At 32.4% G+C, this 20,232-nt stretch overlaps 1 long non-coding RNA gene across 1 annotated transcript in view; it reads left to right on the forward strand.

Moving 5' to 3' along the window:
• Nucleotides 1-20,232, forward strand: part of LOC113266163 (uncharacterized) — a 404,629-nt gene that overhangs the window by 323,906 nt on the left and 60,491 nt on the right. The window lies entirely within an intron of this gene.

The raw sequence follows: 20,232 nt of genomic DNA on the forward strand, positions 1-20,232 counted from the left end.
AACTGCTGGAAACAGGAAGATGGCCTGTGGGTGGGAGTGGCTCCTATCCACACAGGCCTAGAGAGCCTAGATGCATGACAGGTGTGTGGGAGTGAACTGTGTATGTACGTGCCTCATGTCTGAACATCCAGGGATGTCCTGGGATGGGTCTTCGTGTCCGGGCCTAGTACAGACAGGCTCCTGGGCCACAGGTGGGAACTTCTGGGGGATGCACAGTGCTGCTCAGCTCCAGCCTGCTGGAGAACAGAGATGCCAAACTATCATATTTTGAACTCACTAAGGATTTATTTCCCTTATTTGAAAATAGTACTATTTTACAAACAAAAATTAGTAATACCAAACTTCAGTATAATTTATAGTATAATGGCACAATCACTACAAGATTAATAGGGAAATATTTACAGCTACAATATCACAAACAAATATTTCATGCCTTTAATATAAATATTTAAATCTAATTTATTTATAAGGAGTCATCTAATTTTCACCAAGTAATGTTATGTGCTGGTTCTCAGTTGTAATTATTATTAGATGTAACTCACTATCAACATTAAATCATAATGTAATTTTGTAACCTGCCTTAGACTAGAACATATTACATTTTGTCCATTCATTAACAGATATTTAGTCATGTTCCTAACATATTGATGGAAAATTTGCGTTTTAAAATGATTACCTTTGAAATAGTCCTAGGGGTAAATATCAACATTTCAACATTTCTGAGTTAAATTAAAAAAATTCCTCAACCAATAATTAATTGGGTCCTCACAGTCCTGAGAAGAAGGAAAAAAAAAAAAACTCAACAGTTTTCCAATTGGGCCATTCAGATGTGTGGATTTTTAGGAAAGAATAAATAGTCTCTATACAATTTTAGTTTTTTTCCAAAAAGTCACAGGTGAAGATTCAAAGAACATGATAACTGGAAAGAAGGCAAATATTCAGAGCCTTTCAGAAGTTTTTTATTTGTTTTGTTTGTTTGTTTTTATGAGGTAGTATGATGCTTCATAAAAAGGATAAAGCCAGGGAAATTGCAAGGTGGAGCTGAGCAGATTTGTCGAAGAAGTTGAGGAAGCTTTCTGTTTTTTAAGTCTGATTCTCTTATATAATAAGTGTGCTACAGTTGTTAGTAGCACAGACTTTGGTCTCATACTCTTAGGTTCAAATACCAACTTCACAACAGGCTAGCTTTGTGCCTTGAGCAAGTTAATTAACTTTTCTACATTTCAGTTTCCTAATTTGTGAAAATGGGACTGCTGTAAAGATTAGCTAAGGGGCTGCGTGTAACTTGTATATCAACACCAGGTACATAAAACCATTAAAGAAATGGCTAAAATACAGCTAAATACAGTATTACTATTATTCGTGTTATTGTTGGCTTGATATTTCACCTCTTCCAGGTCTTTGCTCAGTTGCCATTTCTGTGAGAAAATTTTGATCTCCTTGTCAATATGCATAAGCCCTGCCCTTTCCAAGTCTTTTCCGGGGCCTGTTTTACCTGAGATCATTTATTATCATCAGAGGTACTCTATTTCATTACTTAATAATTAACTAATTAATTAATTTCCTATAGCTGTCCCTGTATTAAAATTTAAGTTCCTTGAGAAAGGAATTCTACTGCTTTGTTAACTCTGCTTTTCCTAGTGACTACATTCTAGATCCTAGAACAACGCTTGGCATAGAGTGTATGCATAATAGTTCTGAATGAATTAATATTATTAAACTGTTGTGAACTTCAGCTTATAAGAACAGTTTTAGAGTTCAAGAGAAGACTCATCTCACATCTAAAAGTTAAATCTTATCACTCATCTAAATAGCTTATCCAAAATCAAAATACAATTTAGTAGTGGACTGTGGCCTATTCCTCTGATTCACAGCAATCTTTTGCTTACTTAATAATCATGATCTTTGAGGTACCTGGGTGGCTCAGTTGGTTAAGGGTCTGACTTCAGCTCAAGTCATGTTCTCAGGGTCCTGGGATCGAGCCCTGATTCGGGCTCGCCTGCTCGGTGGGGTATCTGCTTCTCCCTCTCCCTCTGTTCTTCTCTCTCTCTCTCTCTCATAAGTAAATAAATAAATCTAAAAAAAAAAAAAAAAAATAATCATGATCTTTTATACTTAAGCTGTGTTGAGGAGTAGTACATGAGTACTCCTATAATTGATGTCTCACATATTGTGGGTATTTTAATTCTTACATTAAAGTTAAAAGAAAGATATCATTTTCTTCACTTGTAAATCATTTTAGAGACTCATAATTTATGTGGTGCCTCTCTCCTCACCTCCAGTTTTTTCCCTAGCTACCAAGTTGGGACAATTGTTCAATTTTACTGGCTATCAGCCTTCCTTGTTTCAAAGAGCTATCACCATTTAATCACAGAACCTGCTATTATGTCTTCCCTCAAATTCTCATAGCTTAGAGTAAATAACCTGACCCTAACGATTGCCAAATAAGACATTGCTTTCTATTGTGCTGTAACATCTTTTGCCTTTAAACATCCTCCAAAATAAACTCTCATAGACGGAGAATTTAACTTTCCATTACTACTGTACAGGGTCATACATAAACATGATCATTGATGATGTCTTTATGAGTGCTTAGGAAATCTTACTCCTTTATTAAGTAAATCTCTGCCTAAAATGGGACAGAGAGTTTCTAGGTCGGCCAATGAAGCTGTTCAGATTGTGCCTAATTTGCTTCTTTGGTGACAAGACACTTGAAGAAATGTTTTCCTTTCAAAAGCAAAGAAAAGAGAGAACCATCAATTAAAAAGACAAACAAACTACTATTTACAGAGTATGTACCGAAAGTGGTAGTCACTCTACATGCACCATTTCTGAAAGGTAGTACCTTTCCATTTCTTCACTGAAGGAAATAAAGCTCAGGATGTACAGTCGACCCTTAAACAATGTGTAGATTAGGGACACCAGCCCCAGTGCAGTCAAAAATCCATGTGTGGGGCACATGGGTGGCTCAGTCGGTTGAGTGTCTGACGGTTGGTTTAAGCTCAGATCATGATCTCAGGGTCGTGAAATCAAGCCCTGCATGGGGCTTCACACTCAGTGGGGAATCTGCTTGGGATTCTCTCTCTCTCTTTCCCTCTGCCCCTCCTCCCATGCACATGCCCTCCCTCTCTCTCTCTCTCTCAAAATAAATAAATAAAATCTTTTTAAAAAATCCATATGTAACTTTTGACTTCCCAAAATCTTAACTTCTAATAGTCTGTTGACTGGAAGCCTTACTGACAACATAAACAGTTGATTAACACTTATTTTGGATATTAGGTGTATCACATACTGTTTTCTTAACAATAGAATAAACTAGAGAAAAAATATTATTAAGAAAGTCATAAGGAAGAGAAAATACATTTACAGTACTGTGTAGCATTTATAAAAAAATATCTGCATATAAATGGGCCTGCACAGTTCAAACCCATGTTGTTCAAGTCTCATCTTTATAAATAACTTAGAAAAGGGTTCAAATGGATGACCATTCATATCTTCTTTCATGCAAAATCAAAATCAATTTTATTTCAAATATGCTATATTGTCACTTCACCAGGGCAAGTCATAGTAGAAATAATCATATACAAAGTATTACTGCTATTAAAACTCCACCTTACCTCCCACCCACCCTCCCTCTCTTTACTGGATAATGGGAAAAAAAATACAGGATGCTCGATTGATTATTTGGTTTACTTTTGTGTCTACTGGTATTATGAGACTAGGAAATACTATATCTCTAGCACAACTCAAATCAATAAACTTCTACAAAGATTTATGGAAGTTGCAACATATTGAACAGTATTCCCCTCAACTTATCTCTTTGCAATGATCATAGAAATCCATATTTAATGTGAATGGCATGGAAGCATTATCACAAGTATAGAAATCCTCAAAGATAATTCAGAAGTATTTTTCCTTGACAGTTGTCTGATAATCCTAATTTGTCCTTGTACATATTTGTATATATTATATTAAATTATATGCAGTACATTATATCTGTTACACACTAATGCATTATATCTTAAATGAATACAAATAAAATCAGCATAAGACATATCCCCGAGTGCTGAAGAAAAATAAAATATCTAGTTATTCTGGAAATTAGGACCCCCTATTTTGCTTAGATAAATGTGTTCCCATGCCAGCATTTATAAATACATTAAACACCAAAACTGTATAAAAACCTAAAAATTAGAAAGAGGAAAATCTCACCTCCACTTTTTCTAGAATTCTAAGATATAAGCAAAGGCAGATGATGAACTATCTGATATTTCAGTTCTTGGATGTGAAAATGTGGGGTATTGAGAATTCTGTGAAGACTGATTTCCTCAGTAATATTAGGAAATATGCTAAGGAAGAATGAATATAAATATATGCTTTTTAATATTTCAATGTAATTTTATTTCTATACCCTAATACTCAACAAAAAGAACTCTGAACACAGCGTTATGAATTTTTCAAATTGGCTATATCTCTGTATCAGGTAGAACTCCAACAGAGAAATAGAACCAGTAGAATCCCCTCAACTTTCTTTCTCCCCCCATCTCTCTCACCTCTCTCCTTCACCCTCTCTCTTTCCTCTTTCCCTCCCCCGCCCATAGATAGATAGATATATGTGTGTGTGTGTATCTTTATATATATATATAGACAAATATAGATATATATAGATAGGTATCTGTGTATCTTTATATATATATGTATATATGTATATGTGTGTGTGTGTATAAATTTGTAGGCTGAAACCTCTCAAGCAGGAGCTGATTTTAAGTTGACACATAAAATTGATGGTGACATTCACCCCTTGCTAATTTGTCACCAATACATATATTTTCCTTAAGTCACACCTAATCAACACAGAAAGACAATAACAAAGTCATACTTCCACTGAACATGATACAAATGTCCCACATATAACCAAAAATATGCTAAACTTTTCCCCAAAAAATGATTCAAAATCCTTGGATGATATTCAGTCTTCTTAATGTTTTTTATTCAAGTATAGTTAACATACAGTGCTATATTAGTTTCTTATGGACAATATGATTGAACAATTCTATTCATTACTCAGTGCTCATCACGATAAGCGTATTCTTAATACCTTTCACCTATTTCACCCATCCCCCACACACCTCCCCTTTGGTAACCCTCTGTTTGTTCTGTATATTTAAGATCCTCAAAATACTAAAAATAGCATTACTATATGATTCAGTAATTCCACTACTGAGTATTTATCAAAAGAAAATGAAAACACTAATTGAAAAGATATATGCATCCCTCTGTTTATGGCAGCATTATTTACAATAGCCAAAATATGAAAGCAACCTAAATGTCCATCCATAAATGAATGGATAAAGAAGTTATGGTATATTTATAAAATGGAATATTACTCCGCCATAAAAAAATGAAATCTTTCATTTGCAACAATATGGATGGATCTAGAGACTATAATCGTAAGTGAAATAAGTAAGAGAAAGACAAATAGTATATAATTTCACTCATAGGGGCGCCTGGGTGGCTCAGTCGTTAAAGCGTCTGCCTTCGGCTCAGGGCGTGATCCCGGCGTTCTGGGATCGAGCCCCACATCAGGCTCCTCCACTGTGAGCCTGCTTCTTCCTCTCCCACTCCCCCTGCTTGTGTTCCCTCTCTCACTGGCTGTCTCTATCTCCGTCAAATAAATAAATAAAATCTTAAAAAAAAAAAAAATTTCACTCATATGTGTAACTTAAGAAGCAAAACAAATGAACACAGAAAAAAGAGACAGGCAAAAAAGCAGATTCCTAAATATAGAGATATTCACTCTTTTTGATATCACATAACTTAAATTCTGAGATGTAAAGATATAAACTATTATTAATATATTTTATATTAGACTATAAAGGGATAAGGAGGGAAAGATATGAATATACATATTTATACATATATGTACATGCTCACACATATTCATAACTATAATAAAGAATAAATACCTCATGACAATTACAGTTACACACTCACACAAACATATTCATAATAATTGTAAAGAATAAATACTCATGAAATGTGTAGTTCTTGTTTCTGCAACTGGTCATATGGTCATAGTTGGTATTCTACTACTATTCCATATTCCCTTTTGCCCTTGGCAGGCACCTCAGCTGGCTGTCGTTTATTGCCTGATGAGGTGACCTAAACTTTCATTCCTAAAGGGTCTTGCTCATTAACAGTCATCTTTGAGTTGAGTCATTGTAGTTTTCCGTTGACTTTTATCACAGGACATGCTAATACTAAGAGATGCCTTAAGGGATCTCCTGTGTTCCAGACTTACCCTTATTGCCTGCACTATGTAGTAACAGTCTAATTTCCCCTTGGTAATCAGAATCAATGACCACATTCAGTAAACCATTTGCCACAGTACATAAATCAACATAGACTTATAACTCTGGCCATATCTCGTTTCAGTGCAAAATGAGCCATCAGGTACAATACTCCAACTTTACCGCCCACTGGGAGAATTTCTCTTCACCACATTTCCTTCAGGGATGTTCCAGAGAGAGGTTATAGTGCTATAGCTATCTACTTTTGGTCAGTACCAAAATATCACATAGAACCATCTATAAACTAGGCTAAGTTTTCTCTTCATTAGTCAACTGTTTATAGGGAACTCTCCACAAGGCATCAGGTGTTACTGGGAGAAGATAATGTAGCAAGAGTAGGAATCATGAGCTTTGGGTCAACTTCCTCATGTGACTTACTTGTGCCTTCAGGGCTTCTAAAGCCCATTATCCTTTGTTAGTAGAGTTTTGGTGTTCCCACCCAAATTTAAGGCTTGACGGATCAATGACATTCAGTACTTGATGGGCGACTCAGGTGTCATTATATCTTGGTGCCTCATGTTTAAGCATTTAGTGTTTACTAAGGCTCAATAGCTAGCCAAAAGCTGTTGCTCTGCTTGACTTATTTCACTTAGCACTAATACCCTCCAGATCCATCCATGTCAACGCAAATGGTAGGTATTCATCCTTTCCGATAGCTGAGTAATATTCCATTGTATATATGAACCACATCTTCTTTATCCATTCATCTGAACTAATGAGTCATTGAACACTACATCAAAAAAGAATGATTTTTACTAATATATATCCAGAAAAATATTTTCTAGATCAATAGCTGCATACCACATACAAGGGCATGTGTTAATTTGCTCAAGCAAATTAGGAGGATTTTACATTTTGATTCAGCAGTAATCTTTACTGTTAATCCTGATAAAACACTTTGAATAGAGCTATATATGTTAGGTATTCTGAATTTAGATTGATACAGTAAATGATGGTATTCTGAATTTAGATTGATACAGTAAATATTCCTTCTGAATCAAAAATGTAAAATGATCCTAATTTGCATACAGTTTTCCATAGCACAAATTAGGACATTAAATTAGCATAGAGCAATTTTTAAATAACTATTAACTTGTTTTCCCTTAGGCTGATTTTAAAGCATATCAACATGTCAGAATTTTTTTTTTAAAAAAGGTAAGGAAGAAAATTTTAAAAGCTGAAAAAAATGTTATGCAATGACAGATTCATAAAACATATGCATGAAGAGACTGAGTTTTTCAAACAGAATAATTTTTGCCTTTGTAATACAGATGTTATTACAAGACTCAAATTGGTACGTTAGCCTAACAGCTCCAAAATGGCAGTTTACACATCATTTAGTACAATGAGATTCCATCAAAGTCTATCATTATTATTATTCTTTTCTATAGATCTTGTATTATCATTATTAATTTTAATTTAAATTTAAGTTTAAATTGCCATTTCAGCCAATATTACTAGTGTTCTCCTTACCCCAGCAACATGCTTTTATACATGACTTTAAACAATAATATGTATGATTAATATTTACAGATAAATTTTAAGTAGGGCTTGGGAGTCCTGGTAAAGAGAAATATGGGCTTAGGTATGCATGTACCTGGTCTTTTTTTTTTTAATTGAAGTATAGTTGACATATACTATTATATTAGTTTCAGGTATACAACACAGTGATTTGACAACTATACATATTATGAAATGCTCACCTGATAAGTATAGTTACCATATGTCACTATACAAAGTTATTACAATATTATTGGCTATATTCCGTATGCTGTACTTTTCATCACTGTGACTTACTCATATTATAACTGGAAATTTGTACTTTGTTAGAACCAGAAACCTATTTCACCCATTATGAATCTGTTTCTATTTTGTTGTTATTGTTTGTTTGTACATTTCCTTGGTGTTTTAGATTCCACGTACAAGTGAAATCACATGGTATTTGTCTTTGTCTGACTTATTTCAGTTAGCCTAATAGCCTCTAGGTCCATCCATGTTACAAATGACAAGATTTCCTTCTTTTTTATAGATGAGTAATATTTCGTTGTATATATCTACCACATCTTTCTCTATTCATCTATCGATAGATGCTTCCATATCTTGGCAATTGTAAATAATGCTGCAGTAAACATACAGGTGCATATATTTTTTCAAATTAGTATTTTCATTTTCCCAGAATTGGAATTATTGAATTGTATGGTACTTCTAGTTTTAGTTTTTTCAGGTCACTCCATAATGTTTTCCATTGTGGCTGCACCAGTTTACGTTCCCACCAACAGTGCGCAAGTTTCCTTTTCTCCTTGGCAACTCTTGTTATTTCTAGTCTTTCTGATGCTAGCCATTTGGCTGGTGTGAAGTGATAAGCCATTGTGATTTTGATATGCATATCCTTGATGATCAGAGATTTTGAGCATCTTTTCATATGTCTGTTGAGTATCTGTATATTTTCTTTGGAAAAAAAATGTCTATTCAGGTCTTTTACCCACTTTTTAATCAGATGATTTGGGTTTTTTCGGTGTTGAGTTATATGAGTTCTTTATATATGTTGGATAATTAACTCCTTATCAGATATATCATTTGCAAATATCTTCTCTCATTCAATAGGTTGCCTTTTCATTTAGTAAATGGTTTTCTTCACTGTGCGAAAGTTTTTTAGTTTGATGTAATCCCAATTGTTTATTTTTGCTTTTGTTTCCTTTACCCGGTTCTTTAGAATCATTGATACTATAACTGTAAGGAAATCAAATTATATTTATTAAGTCTAATTAGATTTGAGAACCAACTCCAGATTCCCATTCTTAATGTTCTGTGTCAATAATTAAATTGACAAAAAATCAGTCAATAATTGACTGATATTGAATTGGTACCTGTATTGGATCCAGAATTGCATTCCGTGGGTCTATAGCCAAGCATTTCATATAAGAATTTGGGTCGCAGAAGTACAGCAGTTGAGAAAAACTAAACACAGAGTGGAAGACAGTGAAGTTGATGTGGAATTTACCAAGTACCTCTGCGTCTTCCTGACCCTGTCTATCCACAGTGATTCAGAAGGTAATGATAACTGATTTACTTCTGTCTCCCAAATCATATAGGTCCCTCTTTGGCCAACTCTAATTGAAACAATTCCAAGAGTAACAAAGTTGACAATGGAATTGTATAGTAATTTGAGGCTTTACCTTGGAAAAGAAGGTGAAGATAGCTTAATATAAGTGTGTATAAGAAAACACTGAGGCTACTAATTAAAGGGAACATGTGAAAAAATGTAAACGCAACAAAAGGTTATAAAAAGAGCTTTAAAGTAAGACCAAAAGGAATACACATGTACCAATATTCAATTTTTTCAACTTTCTGTATTCAGCTGTGTTACCACATTTTGGGTCCAGTCATCATTACCTGGTGGCATAACATACCAGTGTGTTGGAAAATTACATATGAAACAATCCAACTTCTGCCTTATACTGATATCGTTTACCTATATTTTTTAGTCATCTATGAGCTACTTTTTATATAGAATTATGTATTGCAGCAGACTATTCAGTTTGCAGATGTGTGGACACATCATTCCTAAAATACAAGCCGAGATGACCGGCCATAAAGTTACTCTCTGTGTATACATATATATTATGTACATATCTTATGCCTAACAATTCTCCTTCCTATATTTTGTTCACTAGAAATGCAAAGAAATGCATTAAAGATATTTGTTGCAGCATTGTTGAAATAACAAAATGTCAGAGAAAGTACATATGCCCTTTGATAAGGAAAATTTTTAATTATGCTACCTGCATAAAATGAAATGATAAGTATATGTATATGAATGTGTGTATACATATATGAGTATGCCATATATGAATGTATACATAAATACACCCCTTATGTGTACATACTATACATGTGTACGCTTGTCTGACAGTATGTGAATACATAGGATCATACACATATATGCACATACATACAGATATATATACCCATGTATGCACATATATATCAATAAACTGTCACTTGATTAGGTTGTGATAACAACAAAATAAATATATTTGGCTTATAAGAAATACATTTCTGGCACAAAAAGCATGTTCACTGAAGCTCTGCTTCAAATACTCCAAGATCTACAATGATTGAATGATTCTTAACTGAGACATTATTGTTCTCATGAGCAGTGAGAAGAGAAAATGGGAGAGATGGCAATCAGGAGATGGCTCTAAGTGCTTCCACAAAGAATAGGTATATATTAATTTTCCCCATATTTCTTTACTCCAAAATAAGTCACCTAGACAAGACTGATGTCAATGGGGTAAGGGAGTTAAATTCTCCCAAAGGAAAGGGGAAGCGAATATATATGGAAAAAGAATGTTGAACAAACACACACACATTAATTTATACACACATACAGAGGAAGGAGAGGGGATTAATGTATGTGCGTGTGTGTGTGTGTGTGTGTGTATGTACAATGGAGGAGTAGATCTGTATGTTTTTATGTTATGAAGAAGGATATTTGTGAGAACAAGGATATTACTACCTTATTTCTTTGACTTTGTATCTGAGAGGAAGAGAATCTTTCATTTTGTTTTTGCTGTACAAACATTTTTAAAAAGTAAAAATAAGAAAGAAATGGTGTTTAATATTAAACATAAAAATATGAAAACTCTTTTAATGTGAAATATAAACTAACAACTTTAGAAATCATTCTTTCATGGTTTCATTAGTAGGGAAACATTTCATTATTTTTATAACAACTTTAAGGAAGCACAATCCACTTACAGTAAACTGAGTAAATTCAAAGTTTGTGTATCCAAAATTCTCTTCTTGTTCTTTACCTTACAAAGTATTCAATCTTTCACCATGAGTATGATGTTAGTTATGGGTTTTCCCTACATGACTTTTGTCGGCCTGGGGAAGTTCCATTTTATTTCTAGTGTGATAGAAGTTTTTTGGTTTTTTTTTAAATACATTGGAGTTACATTTTGTCAAATTCTTTTTCTTCATCTCAATATGATAATACGTTTGAATAACATTATTTTAATATATTCTAATATGAGTGATTTTCAACTTATTATTATTTTTTATTTTTTAATAGTTTTTATTTTGTTATTTTAGTCACCATACAGTACATCCCCAGTTTTTGATGCAATGTTCCGTGATTCATTATTTGCGTATAACACCCAGTGCACCATGCAATATGTGCCTTCCTTAATACCCATCACCGACCTATCCCAGTCCCCCACCCCCCTCCCCTCTGAAGCCCTCAGTTTGTTTCCCAGAGTCCACAGTCTCTCATGGTTCATTCCCCCTTCTGTTTACCCCCCCTTCATTCTTCCCTTCCTTCTCCTACCGATCTTCCTATCTCTTATGTTCCATAAATGAGTGAAACCATACAATAATTGTCTTTCTCTGCTTGACTTATTTCACTTAGCATAATCTCCTCCAGTCCCATCCATGTTGCTGCAAATTATTAATTCATCATTGCATTCCTGTAATAAATCCTACTTGTACAAAATGTATTATTATTTTTATATATTTTTGGGTTCCAGATACTGGTATTTTGTAAATAATTCACATCCATGTTCATGAGGGAAATTTTCCTGTTTCTAATCTGTATTTGACAATATAATGTTGGTCTCATAAAATGAGTTTCAAAGCATGCCACTTACCTTTTTTTCTGAGATATTTATTTAGATTTGATAGTATTTCTTTTGAAGATGAATTATAGTATGACTTCGCAACTCAAAATGCAGAGATTATTCAAACAGGAAGAATAGGTAAAAACATATCATATTGTGGGCTCACAGCACTTTATCTCATTTAGTAAGAGACTTACTTGAAAAAGAGAAAATTATCATATGCCTATGTAAAGGGAAATCATCAAAAATATACTCAGATTAAAAATTATTGTAATGACAAAAATGATTAAGTTATGGCTTCTATTTTTAGCACATTTGTCAACTTCCAAAATAAATGTTTAATGAAAATATGTTAAATCCTTTTATTACACTTTCAAGATAGCATATACACACATACACATATAATGTGTTTCTGTTGTTTGAGTAAGAAAGTTATCTTCAGTTAAATGTACTGGGTAATTACATTATTTTATAATAATTACCTCATAGTTTTTCTGTGACATGATAATTTATAATTATATGTTAATAGAATCTCAATCTCCTTTAAAAATACTAATAATGATAATTTCTAATGTTAATGCCATATCCAAGTTATACCATATCTACTCTGCAGAAAGAATAAGTTGACTATGATAATTCCATCACAATTTGGAAAATATTCTATTCTGTGCCCCAAATCAACATGCAGTTAAGTCAATATTTAGTTCTAATTTTTACAATGAATGACATATAATTTTGGCTTCATTGAATTTATTATAAAACTTATGCTGGAAAATATTTTCCTCATTTCTTTTAGCTACTATTTATTTTTTTTACTACAGTAAGATCCATTTGAAACTATCTAGAACCAAATATATTGGTTCTATAATTTTGTATTTGTAAGTATAAATGTTTAGACATTTAAATATATTTTTATGATGTAGTTTTTCATATTAAAGTGATAAGCCATTCAATGAAAATATAATTTTATATTATTTTCCATACATCAAAAGTATAAATATATCCTTTCAAGTCATTTACTGAGGCAAACACTGAAATAACAAATTTATTAAAGAAAGCGTAAGTCAGAGATCAGTATTTTTTAGTTAAAAGTTAATTCCGATATGTGTACTGTTTAAAACAATTACACTTACATTATTTAATCTCCATAAATAGTTAATATTTCAATATTAAATTTCCATATTAAAATTTCAAGCACTACCCCGATTTTGAGGATTGTAGTGCTCAAAAACGATCTAATATCCTATCTGGTCTTCTCATATCTCTTACCTGGTCAGCTGTTTTGCAGGTGCATGCACACACGTCAATCTTTCTTCCCTTTTCCTTATCAACAATATGGAAAGAAATAGGGAAGAAAGTAAAGAAATAATTTTTGTAGTTTTTAAGTCTATATATTGAGATAGTCCCCAATATATCATGGTGTTATGTGCACAAAATTGTATTTAATTGTATGAGCAAATAATTTTTATTGCTCTGTAAAAATATTTTATTTAATCTCTTGGAATTTTCATCAGCTGGTCCTGCTTCTTTAAACAAACTCTTTGTTGATTTTCATGATGCAACGGTCTCCTGTTTATTCTCCTTCTTGATCTCCAGTACTAGCCCAGTTTCCTCTCATAGACATTTAAATCTTAGCTCTATTTTAGAGCTATTTTAGAGCTCTATTTCTGATTCTGCACCTTTACATTAAAAGCTCTTATCTAGTCATATGGTTTTGTGTAACATCTCTAAATGATAGTGTCCAAATTGATGTATTCCGTTCTAGAGCTCTCCTCTGGGCACAATATCATATATCCAGCTGTGTGTTTCAAACTGAAATGTGATTTCCCAAGTCAGAACTCTCGGAGTCATCCTTGAATTAGCTACCCTTCTCTCATATGAATTCTTGCAGAGTTACACTCCTACATGTTTTTCTAATCATTTCACTTCTTTTCGTCTTTACTGCTGCCATTCTTTTTCAAACCACCATTATCTCTGGAATTTTTTGCTGTGGTTTCTAATCTTCCTCTTCCAATAATGCCTTCTGCCAATCCATTCTCCATATGATATACAGTTATGTCTATAAAAATATTTATTATATTATGTAACTCCTCCACTTCAACTTAAGCTTTCACTTTACATTACTCTAAGGACAAAATCCAAACTCATTTATTTATCTAGTTAACCCTAATTATCTTAGTAGCACACTATGAGTAGATAATTGTTAATTGCACTCTATTTCATATATATTCACATTTATATATGTAAATGAATAACTTGATAAACAAATTATAGAGCTAAACTACAATATTAGGGGTATTAACCAAAATTTGGGGCTCAAAAACAAAGGATCATGAGAAGGGTGGTAGAAAAGGAGGCAAGAAAAAAAAGTAGAGTTCTTTAAAATTTTTTGGGACCAGACATACTTCAAGGACACAGATGCATCTGTACCTCAGAAATAAACTGGAAAACCATTTGCATTATTTCTCTCTAGTCTCTGCTTTTGTGTCTCCATGTTATTTCTGTTCTCCCTGAGGAACAGATTTCTTGTTAGTTATATGAAGGGGTGGATAAACTTGATAAAATTAACTGTGAAGACATATTTTCACAATCTTTTTCATTCTTTTCCTTAGGCCTGCCACTGGGAAATTTTATTCACTTCTTCCTTAATACACATCTTCCTCAATTCACAATGGGGTCACGTCCCAATAAATCCATCGTAAGTTGAAAATATCCTAAGAGGAATGTTCATTTAATACATCCAGCTTATCCAACACTACAGCTCAACCTAACCCACCTTAAACATGCTCAGAACGTTTACGTTAGCCTGCAGCTGGGTAAAATGCATTGGCAGATGCATTAGGCCTATTTTATAATAAAGTCTTTAATTTCTCATGTACTTCATTTATACCATGCTCAAAGTGGAAAACAGAATGGTTGTATGGGTATCAGTTGTTTAGCCTCCTAAACAAGTGGCTGACTGGGAGCTGCAGCTTGTTGCCACCACCCAGACTCATGAGAAAATATTGTACTGCATATTGCTAGCCCGGGAAAGGATTAAAATTCAAAGTACAGTTTCTGCTGAATGTGTATTGCTTTTGCACCATCATAAAGTAGAAAGATCATAAATTGAATTATCACAAGTCAGGGACTGTCTGTACATCAAAATGTGCCATGCTTTTGAATTATCTGGCTTCCAATTAAATCCCCCATGTCCTACAGAAATTTGTCTCAGCTATTTTTTAAGGAGAAAACTAATATGCTAAATACGATCTGAATAGAATGAAATGTTTTCATGTTATAGAAATTGATATTTATTAGATAAATAGAGCATATTACAGTTAAATACATGTTATACTACAAAGTAGAGCTTTGATAATTTAGTTTGATAAGTTCTTACTCAAAGCTTCTAAAAGTAGTTCAGTTTCTTAGACTATATCATTTGAAGAATAGACTCCAAAACAATATTTTCTAGAGGATTATATTAATTTCTTAGTGATATGCTGAAAAGAGGAAGCTACAAACTGTTGAATGTCTAAGAGCATGAACTTGATGATGCAGGGATTTGAAATCATGCGAAAAAATGATTGCAGATATTAGAGGTATTTAATCCTGATGCTTGGCTTTTTAGAGATTAGAGTGTCTGCAACAGATATTTTTATATAGTTAAGGGTGTTAAGGAAGAATAATTTGAATCCTTATCTGTTGTTTGAGAGGCAGATCATTAGAGCCATTAAAAATTTATTTAAGAAGCAACGGTAAAAGTACTAATCATCATTATATCATTAAATTTTCTGTATGAGTAGAAATGTAAATATCACATAAGAATTTTTAAATGTTTACTTTAGATGTCAATTAATAAACTGAAGTCACAGAAAATTGCGAGTATCTCACTGACCTTACTAGAAAAGGAATCAGAGTGTACACATTTATTTAACGCTCATTAGAACCATTCCCATTTCTTCCGCACTTTTTTAGAGCAAACCTAATTATTCCTGCTGCCTTGACATTTTTACTACTTCATATGCCTCATCAGTTTAAAACATTTACTTCTGTGACTGCTGAACCATTGAGCAAATTGGTTCTTCAGATCAATATTCTTCAAAAAAGGAAGAAGCTCTACACAGGTGTCTGGCAGCGTTTATTCACTGAAAGCAGTTCATCTTCTACTGTTGATAGTTGGCAAAGTGACACTCCATTTTAGGTCTTTAATCATTTATCCATTTCCTAAGAAAACTGCAACTTGAAAAAAAAAAAAAAGAGAGAGAGAAAGCTCGATGTGTACTATTAAATAAAAATAGCCAATCAGTCAACACAGACACCCTCTCTTCATAGCAATCAGTAACAGCTGTATCCCAATTAAGCCTATGATTTTGCAGGTGCTCAGAGAAGTCTATGTCAAAATAAATCCACTTATTTAAAATGTTTTGAACCATTATAAAGTCTTCATAGACAAGTTCAGGCAAAAAAAAACTGTAGGGATTTTCAGACAACTTATTTATAAGTGTCAAGATTCTTGGGTAAAAGAAGAAAATAAGATCAAAACAAGGAGACGTCTTTGGAAAAACATCATTCTCTTACTAGCTGTAAAGATAGACAGAAAAGGGGAGTTTGAACAGCACTCCATATAATTGGTGGAAACTGATGCCACCCTATTCAATACATTTCTCAACACCTTATAGGAAAATAACCCCTTGTAATATCCAGTTCAACCTATGTGTGTACATCATAGCGTAAACACTTAAGATCATTCCTCTTGAATCATTTTAAGTGGATTCTAATAAATGTTATTTACAAATAAACACTAAAACAGTTGTTTTAAATTTTACTTTACACAAAAATTACAAGATGATGTTATAAATTTAAATTCCCTCACACTTCCTCTAGGGATTCTGATTTCGTAGGGGTATACTTAATTTGTCTAAAGAATCTTTATTTTTATCGAATATACCTGGTAAATATGATACAGATATCCCCCTCAAACGGCATTTTGAGAAAACCTACTCTAAATTTGTACAAATAAAAGAATCAGAGTTTTTAATTTCCTTTCAAATATTTGTATTTTTAAAATGCTGATTTTAAAAAAATACATACTCATTTGCTCACATACACCAAGTAGTTTCTGATAATGGATACCTTTTTCTCTCTGAGTCTCCTCACCGGTATAATGATATATCTGTTTCATATTAAACAGACATTATCATGAATGTTATCTACAGTGCTAGGATACTATAAAGTTTAATTATTCAGTGTTCGCGTGATGCTTTGAAGATGAGATGTTCTGTTTAAGAGCTAAATATTATTGGAGCTATTAAACATCTGTTGTGTTGTAGTTAGAGTTTTACAGCAGCATATGAAATTATTCCCCTAGAAATTCGTAAGTTGTCAGAGTTGAATATATCATACAGAGCAACAACATATTATTGATTTATTTTAAGAGATTAAGAGAAGGGTTTTCATTGTCCTTACACTTTTTAATTGTATTGAGAGAAATTTAAAATAAATTCAATTTGAAATTAGAGGAATAGCAATTTGATTGCATCTCACTTCTCAACAGAAATGATAGAAGACAGAAGACAAAAGAATTATTACATTAAAGTGCTGAGAGAAAACTGTCAATTTAGAATACTTTATGTAGAAAAAAGATTCAATATTTTTAGAAAGCATTCTACAGCTTTTGCAGGTAGAAAGGTAGATTACAATAGCTATTTACTCATTTTACACTTTAATTGAAGTATAATATATACATTTTATTGAAGTGTGAAGTGTACCAATTGTTAAGTGTAAAGTCTGGTGACATTTTACAATGTAAACATACGCACATAAGCAAAACCCGGATCAGGTGTAGAGTACGTTTAGTGCCTCAGGATCCTTCCTCCTGCCCTTTCCAGGACTTTTTAAAAAATGTTTTTTTGACTTTAAACACTTTGCTCTTGGATTAGTTTTACTTGATCTTGATATTTGTATAAATGGAATCATGCATTATGCATTATTCTGTGTCTAGCGTCTTTTGTTCAGCAATATATATTTTTAAGATTCACCCATGTTTTGTACGTAGTGTGAAATTCACTATTTTTATTGTTTTGTACTATTCCATTTTATCAATATGCTACAACTTATTTATTTTACAACTCTATTACAGTAGATAGCCATTTGGTTGTTTCCAGATTGGGATTATATATAACTTTGCTGAGATGCTACGTTATATGACACACCTCTAGATATATATATATGAGTAGTTGTCCTAGGTAATTGCCTGTGCATTTTGATATGATGGTTTTATTATTAATCAGTTTAAGATTTAAAATTTTCTAATGTCCATTTTGATTTATAATTTGAATTACATGGTTATATGTGAGCACGCATGTGTGTGTAAATATTCTTATATGCATAAATTGTAGAATACTATAAATATTTTTTAAATATTTACTTATTAATTTTAGAGAGAGAGGGAGAGAGTATGTGCATTAGTGGGGGGAGCAGCAGAGGGAGAGAGAAGGAGAGAAACAGACTCCCCACTGAGCACGGAGCCTGAGGCAAGGATTGAACCCAGGACCCCAAGACCATGACCTGAGCCAAAATCAATGTTGGATGCTCAACAAACTGAGCCACTCATGTGCCCCAATACTACACATATTTTAAATCGTCCATAGTTTATACATATGGGGATACACACACAAACAGAAACGTATAATCCCATCAACTGTAAAAATATACATTCAAGTGTACATGTGACACATAATTTCAAGTATTATAATACATAATGCCATTATAAATGATATTATATATTATACATATTTCTAATTTACTAGTTTTTTAAATGTGTTTTTCAGTTACTCTAAGAACTGTATCAAAATATTTTACTGTGTTATGGATTTTATATATTTTATTTTTAGCTCTGTCAGGTTTTACTTTATATATTATGAGATGATCTTATTCTTTCCTGTAGGATTAACATTTTAACATTATAGAATGGAATAGCCTTCTTTACTTTAGTACTAATTCTAGCATTAAAGCTTAGTTCATCTGATACTAATAAAACTACGTTAGCTTTTTTTTTGGTATTGCATGATATAATTTTTCATCCTTTAATAATCAACATTTATGTATTCTCATATTTAAGATATCTCATAAATAGTGAAGAGTTTTACATTTAGTGTATCAGTATTTGTATTTTGCTAAACTAGTGGACTTTACAGTTAAGATAATTATAGGTGTATTTCACTTTAAATTGTACCTTTTTTTCCCATTTGTGTTATCACTCCCTTTTTCCTTGTGTACCATTATAATCTTCTTTATAATTAAATGGTACTTGGTAATCTTCAGTATTTCTCTTTTAGATATATTTTTAATTCATGTGTTTATTATTTTCTACAGTCAGTACAATACATATCTTTTTAAATTATGCATTAATTACAAGATGAATTCTTGAATCAATACCATCTACCCACAACTTTTGCACTCTCTGACATCTATAAGGACCTTGTAGATGTATTTACACTCTTCTGTTTTTTGTGAGTTGTCATGAAATTTATTTTAATATATTTTAAATCAGCCATGGTATTATTCATGTGTTTTAAATATCACAAGAATTATTTTAAACAATCAGTATTGTTTTAGATTTAACTACATGCATACTTTTGCTGTTCTCTTCATTTATTCCAGGATTACTCTATTTCCATTCAGTATCATTTTCATTCAGTCAGAAAAAATTTTCCTTTTGAGATAATTATTCTTTGATGTAGTTCTTCTTACAATGTATTTTCTCAGTGTTGATATTTTGCCATTGTCTTTTCTCTCTCCTTTACCTTTGAAAAATATTTTCTCTGCACATATAATTTTAAATTGACACTTATACTTCTTCCACATTTTAATTATATGCGTCCGTAGTGTTCTGAATTATTTATGCTTAGAAGTAAACTGTGTTATTTTTTAATCTCTTGCTGGTTTTAAGATAGTCTCTTTGTGTTTAATTTTCAGCAATTTCTCTATATTTTATGTGTATTATTTTCTTGTGTTTTTATCCATCCCATAGTGTAGAAATCTAAAATTCATAGTTTATGTCTGTTCTTTCAAATTTAAAAAAATCTCAGTCAGATTTCCTTCAATTATTTCTTCTTCAATTTATATTCTTTCTCCTTACCCTTTGGGATTACAATTACATATATGTTAAATCATTTTGCCACGGTCTATACAATGATAGCACTGTTTCATTCTTCTCTTTTTGTAATCCTTTTTGTTTCAGTATGGCTGTTTTGTGTTAGCATATGTTTAAACTCAGT

The sequence above is a fragment of the Ursus arctos genome, unplaced genomic scaffold, assembly GCF_023065955.2.
Source record: "Ursus arctos isolate Adak ecotype North America unplaced genomic scaffold, UrsArc2.0 scaffold_37, whole genome shotgun sequence".
Taxonomy (NCBI): domain Eukaryota; kingdom Metazoa; phylum Chordata; class Mammalia; order Carnivora; family Ursidae; genus Ursus; species Ursus arctos.